The sequence below is a fragment of the Triticum dicoccoides genome, chromosome 7B (assembly GCF_002162155.2).
Source record: "Triticum dicoccoides isolate Atlit2015 ecotype Zavitan chromosome 7B, WEW_v2.0, whole genome shotgun sequence".
NCBI lineage: Eukaryota > Viridiplantae > Streptophyta > Magnoliopsida > Poales > Poaceae > Triticum > Triticum dicoccoides.
Genome location: NC_041393.1, coordinates 770,542,634 through 770,553,993, shown reverse-complemented (window position 1 = coordinate 770,553,993; position 11,360 = coordinate 770,542,634).

Here is an 11,360-nt window from a genome sequence, read left to right as displayed (position 1 = left end):
GTAGAAGTCAAGTAGGAGCATCAATTGTTGATGGTTGGTAAAACAACTAGTTTCAAGAAGGGCAAGGGCAACAAAGGATACTTCATGAAACGGCAAAACAGTTGCTACTCTAGTGAAGAAACCCAAGGTTGAACCCAAACCCGAGACTAAGTGCTTCTGTAATGAGAGGAACGGACACTGAAGCGGAACCACCCTAGATACTTGGTTGATGAGAAGGCTGGAAGGTCGATAGAAGTATATTGGATATACATTATGTTAATGTGTACTTTACTAGTACTCCTAGTAGCACCAGGGTATTAGATACCGGTTGGGTTGCTAAGTGTAAGTAACTCGAAATAAAAGCTACGGAATAAACGGAGACTAGCTAAAGGTGAGCCGACGATATGTGTTGGAAGTGTTTCCAAGGTTGATGTGATCAAGCATCGCACGCTCCCTCTACCATCGAGATTGGAGTTAAACCTAAAATTGTTATTTGATGTTTGCGTTGAGCATAGACATGATTGGATTATGTCTATCGCAATACGGTTATTCATTTAAGGAGAATAATGGTTACTCTATTTATTTGAATAAATACCTTCAATGGTCTTGCACCTAAAAGAATGGTTTATTGAATCTCGATTGTAGTGATACACATTTTCATGCCAAAAGATATAAGATAGTAATGATAGTACCACTTACTTGTGGCACTGCCATGTAAGTCATATTGGTGTAAAACGCATGAAGAAGCTCCATGTTGAGGGATCTTTGGACTCACTCGTTTTTGACAAGTTTGAGACATGCGAACCACGTCTATTGGTGTATACGCATGAAGAAACTCCATGGGGATGGATCGTTTGGACTCACTTGATTTTGAATCACTTGAGATATGCAAATCATACCACATGGGCAAGATGACTGAAAAGCCTCGGTTTCAGTAAGATGGAACAAGATAGCAACTTGTTGGAAGTAACACATTTTGATGTGTGCAGTCCAATGAGTGATGAGGCATGCAGTGAATATCGTGATGTTCTTACTTCACGGATGATTTAAGTAGATACTGAGTGTATTTACTTGATGAAACACAAGTCTGAATTATTGAATGGTTCAAGTAATTTCAGAGTGAAGTTAAAAATCATCGTGACAAGAGGATAAAATGTCTATGATATGATCATAGAGATGAGTATCTGAGTTACGAGCTTTGGCATGCAATTAAGACATTATGGAAATTGTTTCACAATTAATACCGCCTGGAACACCATAGTGTGATGGTATGTCTGAACATCATAGTTGCACCCTATCAGATATGGTGCGTACCATGCTGTCTCTTATCGAATTACCACTATCGTTCATGGGTTAGGCATTAGAGACAACCGCACTCACTTTAATAGGGCACCACGTAATTCCGTTGAGACGGCACTGTTTGAACTATGGTTTGGAGAAACCTAAGTTGTCGTTTCTTAAAAGTTTGGGGCTGCGACGCTTATGTGAAAAAGTTTCATCGTGATAAGCTCGAACCCAAAATGGATAAATACATCTTCATAGGACACCCAAAACAGTTTGGTATACCTCCTATCTCAAGATCCGGAAGCAAAAGTAATTGTTTCCAGAAACGGGTCCTTTCTCGAGGAAAAGTTTCTCTCGAAAGAATTGAGTGGGAGGATGGTGGAGACTTGATGAGGTTATTGAACCATCACTTCAACTAGTGTGCAGCAGGGCACAGGAAGTTGTTCCTGTGGCGCCTACACCAATTGAAGTAGAAGCTTATGATAGTGATCATGAAGTTTTGGATCAAGTCACTACCGTACCTCGTAGGGTGACAAGGATGTGTACTACTTCAGAGTGGTACAGTAATCTTGTCTTGAAGGTCATATTGCTAGATGAACCTACGAGCTATGAAGAAGCGATGGTGGGCCCATATTCCGACAAATGGTTAGAAGCCATGAAATCCGAGATAGGATCCATGTATCAGAACAAAGCATGGACTTTGGTGGACTTGCCCGATAGGCAAGCCATTGAGATAAATGGATCTTTAAGAAGAAGACGGACGTGGACGGTAATGTCACCGTCTATAAAGCTCGACTTGTGGCGAAGAGTTTTTCACAAGTTCAAGGAGTTGACTACAATGAGATTTTCTCATCCGTAGCGATGCTTAAGTCCGTCGGAATCATGTTAGCATTAGCTGCATTTATGAAATCTGGCAGATGGATGTCAAAACGAGTTTCCTTACCAGTCTTCGTAAGGAAAGGTTGTATGTGATACAATCAGAAAGTTTTTGTCGATCCTAAGGATGCTAAAAGGTATGCTGGCTCCAGCGATCCTTCTAAGGACTGGAGTAAGCATCTCGGAGTTGGAATGTGCGCTTTGATGAGATGATCAAAGATTTTGGGTTTATACAAAGTTTATGAGAAACTCGTATTTCCAAAGAAGTGAGTGGGAGCACTATAGAATTTCTGATGAGTATATGTTGTTGACATATTGTTGATCAGAAATGATGTAGAATTTCTGGAAAGCATATAGGGTTATTTGAAAGGTGTTTTTCAATAGAAAACCTGGATTAAGCTACTTGAACATTGAGCATCAAGATCTATAAGGATAGATCAAAAACGCTTAATGGTACTTTCAAATGAGCACATACCTTGACATAATCTTGAAGGTGTTCAAGATGGATCAGTCAAAGAAGGAGTTCTTGCCTGAGTTGTAAGGTATGAAGTTAAGAGTTAAAGCTCGACCACGGCAGAAAAGAGAGAAAGGACAAAGGTCGTCCCCTATGCCTTAGACATAGGCTCTACAGTATGCTATGCTGTGTACCGCACCTGATGTGTGCCTTGCTACATATCTGGCAAGAGGGTACAAAGGTGATCAAGGAGTGGATCACCAGATAGTGGTCAAAATTATCCTCAGAGGAATAAGGACATGTTTCTCGGTTATGGAGGTGATAAAGAGTTCGACGTAAAGAGTTGCGTCGATGCAAGCTTAACACCTATCCGGATAGCTCTGAGTAGAGATACCGGATACGTATAATGGAGCAACAATTTGGAATAGCTCCAAGTGGAACGTGGTAGCAGCATCTATGATATGACATAAAGTTTTGCGAAATACATTGGGATCTGAATATTGCAGACCCGTTGACTACAACCTCTCTCACAAGCATAAACATGATCAAACCCAGAACTCATTGAGTGTTAATCACATAGTGATGTGAACTAGATTATTGATTCTAGTAAACTCTTTGGATGTTGGTCACATGGCGATGTGACCTGTGAGTGTTAATCACATGGCGATGTGAACTAGATTATTGACTCTAGTGCAAGTGGGAGACTGTTGGAAATATGCCCTAGAGGCAATAATAAATTAGTTATTATTATATTTCCTTGTTCATGATAATCGTTTATTATCCATGCTATAATTGTATTGATAGGAAACTAAGATACATGTGTGGGTACATAGACAACACCATGTCCCTAGTAAGCCTCTAGTTGACTAGCTCGTTGATCAACAGATGGTTACGGTTTCCTGACCATGGACATTGGATGTCGTTGATAACGGGATCACATCATTTGGAGAATGGTGTGATGGACAAGACCCAATCCTAAGCCTAGCACAAAGATCGTAGTTCGTATGCTAAAGCTTTTCTAATGTCAAGTATCATTTCCTTAGACCATGAGATTGTGCAACTCCCGGATACCGTAGGAATGCTTTGGGTGTACCAAACGTCACAACGTAACTGGGTGGCTATAAAGGTGCACTACAGGTATCTCTGAAAGTGCCTGTTGGGTTGGCACGAATCGAGACTGGGATTTGTCACTCCGTGTAAACGGAGAGGTATCTCTGGGCCCACTCGGTAGGAAATCATCATAATGTGCACAATGTGACCAAGGGGTTGATCACGGGATGATGTGTTACAGTACGAGTAAAGAGACTTGCCGGTAACGAGATTGAACAAGGTATCGGGATACCGACGGTCGAATCTCAGGCAAGTACAATACCGCTAGACAAAGGGAATTGAATACGGGATTGATTGAATCCTCGACATCGTGGTTCATCCGATGAGATCATCGTGGAACATGTGGGAGACAACATGGGTATCCAGATCCCGCTGTTGGTTATTGACCGAAGAACGTCTCGGTCATGTCTGCATGGTTCCCGACCCCGTAGGGTCTACACGCTTAAGGTTCGGTGACGCTAGAGTTGTTATGGGAAATAGTATGTGGTTATCGAAGGTTGTTCGGAGTCCCGGATGTGATCCCGGATGTCACGAGGAGTTCCGGAATGGTCCGGCGGTGAAGATCGATATATTGGACGAAGGGTATTGGAGTCCGGAAGTGTTCCGGGGGTACCAGGCTATGGCCAGCATGACTGAAAGGTGTTTCGGGAGCCCCGGCAAGTGTTGGAGGGCCTCATGGGCCAAAGGGGAAGGGGCAAACCAGCCCACTAAGGAGTGGTGCGCCCCTCCCAGCCCCTCTCACGTAACCAGGAGAGGTGGGGGCGCCTCCCCTAGGGCAGCCCCCCTTCCCGGCTTGGGGGGCAAGTTTCCTAGGGGGTGGGGGCGCCCAAACCCATCTAGGGTTTCCCCTGTGGCCGCCGCCCCTCCCCTAGGGAACCCTAGGGCGCCTCCTCCACCCCCTTACCCCTATATATAGTGAGGGAGAGAGAGGGCAGCCGCACCCTTCCTCTGGCGCAGCCCCTCCCTCCTCCAACACTTCCTCCTCCTCCGTAGTGCTTAGCGAAGCTCTGCCGGAGAACCACGAGCTCCATCACCACCACGCCGTCGTGCTGTTGGAGTTCTCCCTCAACTTCTCCTCTCCCCTTGCTGGATCAAGAAGGAGGAGACGTCCCCGGGCTGTACATGTGTTGAACGCGGAGGTGTCGTCCGTTCAGCGCTAGGATCATCGGTGATTTGGATCACGACGAGTACGACTCCATCAACCCCGTTAACTTGAACGCTTCCGCTTAGCGATCTACAAGGGTATGTAGATGCACTCTCCTTCCCCTCGTTGCTGGTTTCTCCATAGATAGATCTTGGTGACACGTAGGAAAATTTTGAATTTCTGCTACGTTCCCCAACACAGATGTCTATTCTCGATGAATGGCATCACTTGTCCAAACGATCCCGACAGTTCATGAAGGGATGGGGGGCGAACATTGGGAGAGATCGTCGTATTCAGAAGGCTTCCCTCCTAGAGGAGATCCGGGACCTTGACCTCCGCGCAGATATCACTGGGATCTCCGCAGAGGAATGGATGCATAGATATAACTTGGAGGACTCCCTTATGGAGATTTACTCCAAGGAGGAGGAGTTTTGGCGCCAACGCGGCTCCATTAACTGGGTGCTATTTGGGGATGCCAACACTGCTTACTTCCAGGCCATTGCCAATGGCCGTAGGAGATGTTGCTCCATCCCTCTCCTCTGGGAGGGTGGACAGCTGTTTCAAGACCCTCAGGCTATTCGCCTGCTAGTTGATGACTTTTACAAGTCTCTATTTCAGGGTCGGCAGCAAAATGGTGTCGCCCTAGCTGACCATATCTGGTCACGTGACCAACAGATTTCCCCCGCGGAAAATGCAATCCTGCTAGCCCCCTTCGATGCTGCGGAAGTGGAGACCCTTGTTAAGGCTATGAACCCGATGTCGGCCCCTGGCCCCGATGGCTTGCCGATTCGCTTTTTCCAGGCCTTCTGGCCGATGGTCAAGGATATCATCCTTGATCTGTTTAGCGAGTTCTCCAAGGGTACCCTTGATATGTCCCGGCTTAACTACGGGATTATCTCCTTGATTCCCAAGGTACCGGGAGCGGCGGACATTTTAGACAATTCTGTCCCATCACAGTCCTCAATGTGATCTTTCGGATCCTCGCTAAGGGTACGCCTCTAGGGTGGCCCTTGTTGCTCCCCGGATTCATCATCCGAACCAGTCGGCCACCACGAAAGGGAGATATATCTTAGATGGGATTCTTGCTCTCCATGAGATTATCCATGAGGTTAAGAGCAAACACCTCCGTGCGGTCTTCTTCAAGATCGATTTCCATAAAGCCTATGATACTGTTCACTGGTCCTTCCTTCGGGAAGTGTTGCTGAAACGTGGCTTTGACCCTCACTGGGTAGCACGGGTAATGCAATTAGTTACGAGTGGCCGGACAGCTATTAATATCAATGGGGAGGTTGGCCCATACTTCATGACTGGCCAGGCGGTCCGGCAGGGAGCCCCGATCTCCCCATTCTTATTCAACCTTATGGTTGATGCGCTCGCTTCGATTCTGGATTTGGCCAAGCGTGCGGGTCACATTAGGGGGGTATGCCCTCATTTGGTGACACCTGGGGGTTTAACCCATCTCCAAGACGCGGACGACACCATTATGATGGTGGAGGGCTCTGATGAGGATATTCAGAATCTCAAATTCCTCCTCCTCTGCTTCCAGGAAATGTTGGGCCTCAAAATAAACTTTGCCAAGAGCGAGGTAATGGTCATGGGATATTCCCAAAGGGAGGCCCAGTGGATTGCTAATCGTCTGAACTGCCGCTTGGGTTCCTTCCCGACGACCTATCTTGGCGTGCCCCTTAGTGATGCACGACTCCTGGAAAAGGATTTCCGTCCAACAGTCGCCAAGCTCCATCCTAGAATGGAGCCTTGGCAAGGGAGATGGCTTTCTAAAGCCGCTCGAGTGATTCTTATGAACTTCTCCCTTATTAGCCTACTGATGTATATAATGGGATTCTATAGCCTACATGAATCCCTTCATCAGGAAATTACCAAACTACTCTCCCTCTTCTTTTGGGCGGGAGAGAACAATAAGCAGAAGTACCATATGGTCAAATCGTCTGAGATCTGCAAACCTAAGGACCAGGGAGGCTTGGGGGTCATCTCCTCCAAGCGTATGAACATTGCCCTCCTGTCCAAATGGCTTTGGCGGATCCAGACGGAGGAGGGTGGCCTGTGGCTTCAGATTATTCGTAGCAACTACCTTCGCGGGCAACCATTAGTGTTTGCTTCTAGGTCTGGAGTTTCCCAATTCTGGCAATCGGTGATATCTTTGCTGCCGGTCCTACGCATTGGGACCTCCATTCAGATAGGCTCTGGGTCTGCCACCCTCTTTTGGCTGGATAGATGGGCGGGACCCCGCCCCTTTGCAGAGCGTTTTTATGCCCTATTCTCTATCTGTGTTCGCCCACAGATCTCTGTGGCTGCGGCACTAGAGAACCTAGGCGCGATTGTCTTCCGTCGCACCTTCGGGGCGATCGAACTTTCGCAATGGGATGAATTACTTGAATGCATTGCGCTTCATCATCCTTCTCTGGAACCGGATTCGCTTTCCTGGCACCTCGAGCCAAGCGGTAGATTTTTGACTAGATCCCTGTACCAGGCGATTGTGCCTACTCCTGGTCCAGTGGAGCTCACGGTGCTCTGGGAGATCAAACTCCCCCTAAAGATCCGTATATTTTTATGGCAATGGGTTAGAGGACGCCTCCCCTCAGGCACTGAGGTCCGTAAGCGTAATGGACCCGGGGACGGTCTATGTCCCATTTGTCTGGTTCCGGAAGATTGCAACCACATCTTCTTCCGGTGCCCGGCGGCGCAGTTCTTATGGAGCTGCTTTCGGGAGGTAGTTGGGGGAACATGGTGCCATGACAATCTCCCGAACTTGTTCGGGGAGGTCCTCCGGCTCCCCGGGACTAGGCACGCCCCTATTTGGATCGCGCTAGGTACCCTTGCTTGGTCCCTTTGGTGTACCCGCAATAAATTAGTCGTCGAACGAGTGATTCCGTCCCGTGTGACTGATGTGATCTACAATGTGTGGCTTCTTGCAGCTTTGGAGACCGCTTAGTAAGCGGAGCGATCGAGCCGTCATCGACAACATCATGGCGGGTCTTCGTGCCTCGGCGGCGTCTTTTGCTCCTCCCCCGCCACCTCCCCCGCCCCCTCCTGAGCCAGATTAGCGCCTCCTAGTACTTTTTTTTGGGCTTGTCTTGCTGTGCCCCCAGCATGATTCTATGACTTATTGTACTTGTAACTTGAAGTTGGATGCTTGATGTTGGATGCTTGGTGGTATGCTTTATAATATAAAGCGGGGGGAAACCCTTTTTCGTTAATAGGAACAAGTTATGTGAGATGAGCATCATTCTTCATAGAGAGATGTAGTGCATATGTAGGTAGTTTCGATATATTGTTGTAGTTGATCACTCTTGCTTCTAGCTAGCTATTATAGTACTGTTTGTGGAGTTGAAATTAACAATAGAAGTACTAACCTTTTGTGAAGCTGAATGTAAGTAAGTTTAAGTGGCTGCATATATGCTAGGTTTAAATTGCTGATTATATATTTTTATTAGCGAAAAATTCAAATTGTTGGCGTTGGCACACACTTAACGCCATAGCAAACACGAATGTATTGCTGGCGTTAGCCATGTGGCACGCCATCAATACTCATAATACAGCTGGCGTTTGTGCCAACGCCACCACTAAAAAAATTCACTGGCGACATATTAGTGGCGTTGGAGCCCTACGCCAGCAAGGACAATTTTGGCACGCCATAACTAGCCTATTCTACACTAGTATGTTCATATCCGATAATACATAGAGGGCACTATCTAGACCAAAACAAGAAATCCCATTGTCGTCTCTAGTGTAGCAGCTAACGGCAGGATTACCTCGACCGTCGTCTGCTGGACGGGACCACCATCTCGGCTGTTTAGTTGGGACTGCCTAACAAGCTGCTAGATTGCCTGAGACCACCAGAAACACATTCTAAAGACCCCGTGCGGTGATGCCTACAGTTACCTGAGTCTCTCAAGATGTGCCTCCATGGCATGACTCACAACCTGTTCGCCCAGGCACTCAAGTTGCTTCACGCACCCTCGGGCTCGCTCATGCGCAACATCCTCATGGTCGGCCACCGCTATGTGTCCTGTGACCCTCGCTCCAACATCATCCCTAACTGAATCTGGTTTGATACGTGTGGCTCCCTTCTCCCAGTTTCTGACTGCATCAAGGTGAACGAGTACAATGATGTCCAGGACCCGCTATCTCTGCTCCGCCTAGTTGTTCGTTCTCTCGAGGGGCTTCCAAAGCTTGCCTTGTTCGCCGATCCCCAATCCTAAATTGCTTGTGCTATGGAGAAACTCAGCAGTGCAAAATGCGTCTTTGTTGTTGACATGTTATCATCAGCAAGAACGAGGTCTGAAAAGAACCCCTTCCACAAGGCGGCCATGGCTTCTAGACACCCACTGCCCCTTGTGTTGGGTGAATTGTGTTGGGCGAATTGCACAAGCTTCTGCTGCTCGTGCCCGATGCCCGAAGCAAGCTGCTCTCATATATAACTAAGGCGCAAATTAGTGGTGGTGTGTTGTGCGTCGATGACATCAGAGCTCTTATGGACGCCATGTGGTTGAATTTCAAAAGATCCAAGGCTCAAACTAGCAGCACCGTGCAAGCTCCTGCTCCTCAACTTTGTGTAGAGGCCTTGAGGATTGTATCAAGCAAGAGATCACAGTATGAGGAGCGGAGGAGCTGGTTGCTTAAAAGGATTGAACATGTGCTAAAGGATTACACTGACCGGCATTTACGGGGACCTAGCTATAAAATATTATATTTTGGTGTGGAGGAAAGAAATCAAGGTCACCGCCCTTCTTTGCTATGTGCTACCACGAGAATTGCATGGCAACTTCAGATCCGAATCTTCCGAGGACCCTATTTTATGTCGAGTTCTGGTCCTCGCGTAAGCCAAAGCGAGAATTCTGCTGCCCTCTACCCTATGCATATGCGGGATGTTGCTACTATGACGTGCTTTCCGCAAGGAACATCGTGTATCCAGATGACGCCACGTACATCCCTCATGATATTACCCATGATGGAACCGGCAGGGAGGATGGCATGCTAGAGATGGACCTTGTGTACTTCAGTTTCGACTTGGATGTGGAGCTCGCGCGGAATTTGAACATGTTGCCCAGTTCTGATTCAGAGTATGAGTATGAGTCTCAGTATTAGTGAGTCTTTTCTCCTCCGCGGTCACGGCTAGCTAGTCTGTGATACTATCAGCTGTGAAGTGAGACCACATATGCTTCCTGCTGTGTGTGTGTTCTGATGTCCTAATTCTGCGATCAGTAAGTGGATGACATTGCATCATATAACTGTACACCAGCATGTTTGGTTTCCTTAACCTAGCTACTAATCTTATGCGTGGTGCCTTAATTTGTTCATTGCTTGGCCTTATTAAATACGTGTGTATATCAAGCTAGTATTTGAGCAAATTGTGGCTGGACTTGCTCCGGTGTCGGTCTGTATGCGCGCGGTTCTGGTGCAGGTCTGTGGTGCCTTTTAGTGGCTGCAGGTTGTGGCCGGTCCAATACCTCGCGTCGTTGGGTGGGTGGATCTAGGCCTGGAGCTGAGGTTGGCCATCGTAGGGGTAGTGTTTTGAGAAAAAGGCTTTCGCCCCGCTATATTGATATAGCAACTGCCCGATACAACCAAGAGTTCAATGCTGGGGCAAACAACACAAGCATGCCCAAAAGAAACAAAAGAGAAAGAAGAGAGAAAATAACGTCAACAGCATCGGATCGACGAAAACGAAGATAACCCAAAACCGTTGCGCCCACCGGAGATGTACCACACCTCGCTCCAGGCACCTCGAACCTCCGCATACCAAGCAGCACCTTCAGGAAGGAACACGACGACGACGACGCTGCTGCCCGGACAGGTCCTAGGGTTTCCCCCGGTACGCGGAGGGGCGTGGGGAAGGGGAAGATCCGACGCCCTTCAGGAAGGAAGGATGGCACCCATGGGCGTCACCGCGTCGGTGCCGGCAAGCCGGCTCGGATTTCTCCCATCCGCCAACACCCACAACCCCGAACGGTCCGACGCGCTCCACCAGACAAGCCACCCACGAACGTGCGCCACCACGGCCTTGCCATCATCACCGCCGCCTCACCGTGGTCATCGAAGCGAGACCGACGAGAGCGAGAGGGAGTAGCCGGGAACGAAGAACGGCAGCGAGAGCAACCACGCCGGAGGAGACAACCTCCACCGCCATCGGCGGTCACCGACCGGACGCGGCAAGGGGAGCGTACCAGGCCCTCGAGGCCCGGCCGAGCCCAAAAGGGGCTCGTGAAGCACCCGTCGCCGAGCTGCAGTAGACGTGCCGCCGACTCCACCACCCCCCGCACGAGCCGCACCACCACCTGCCCCGCCGGAGCCGCCACAGGCGCGACCGAGACAGGCCCGCCCAGACCCAGATGGGGCCCAAAAGGGCCCAGATCTGGGCCGGGAGGGCGCCGCCACCATCCATCGCGTCAGCGCGCCGCCAAGTGGCTGCGCCAGCGCCTCTAGGCCACCCGGAGTAGCGCCGCCAGGAGCAGCCGCCGCTGCCGGAATCACCGCTGACCGAGGAGCACCGCC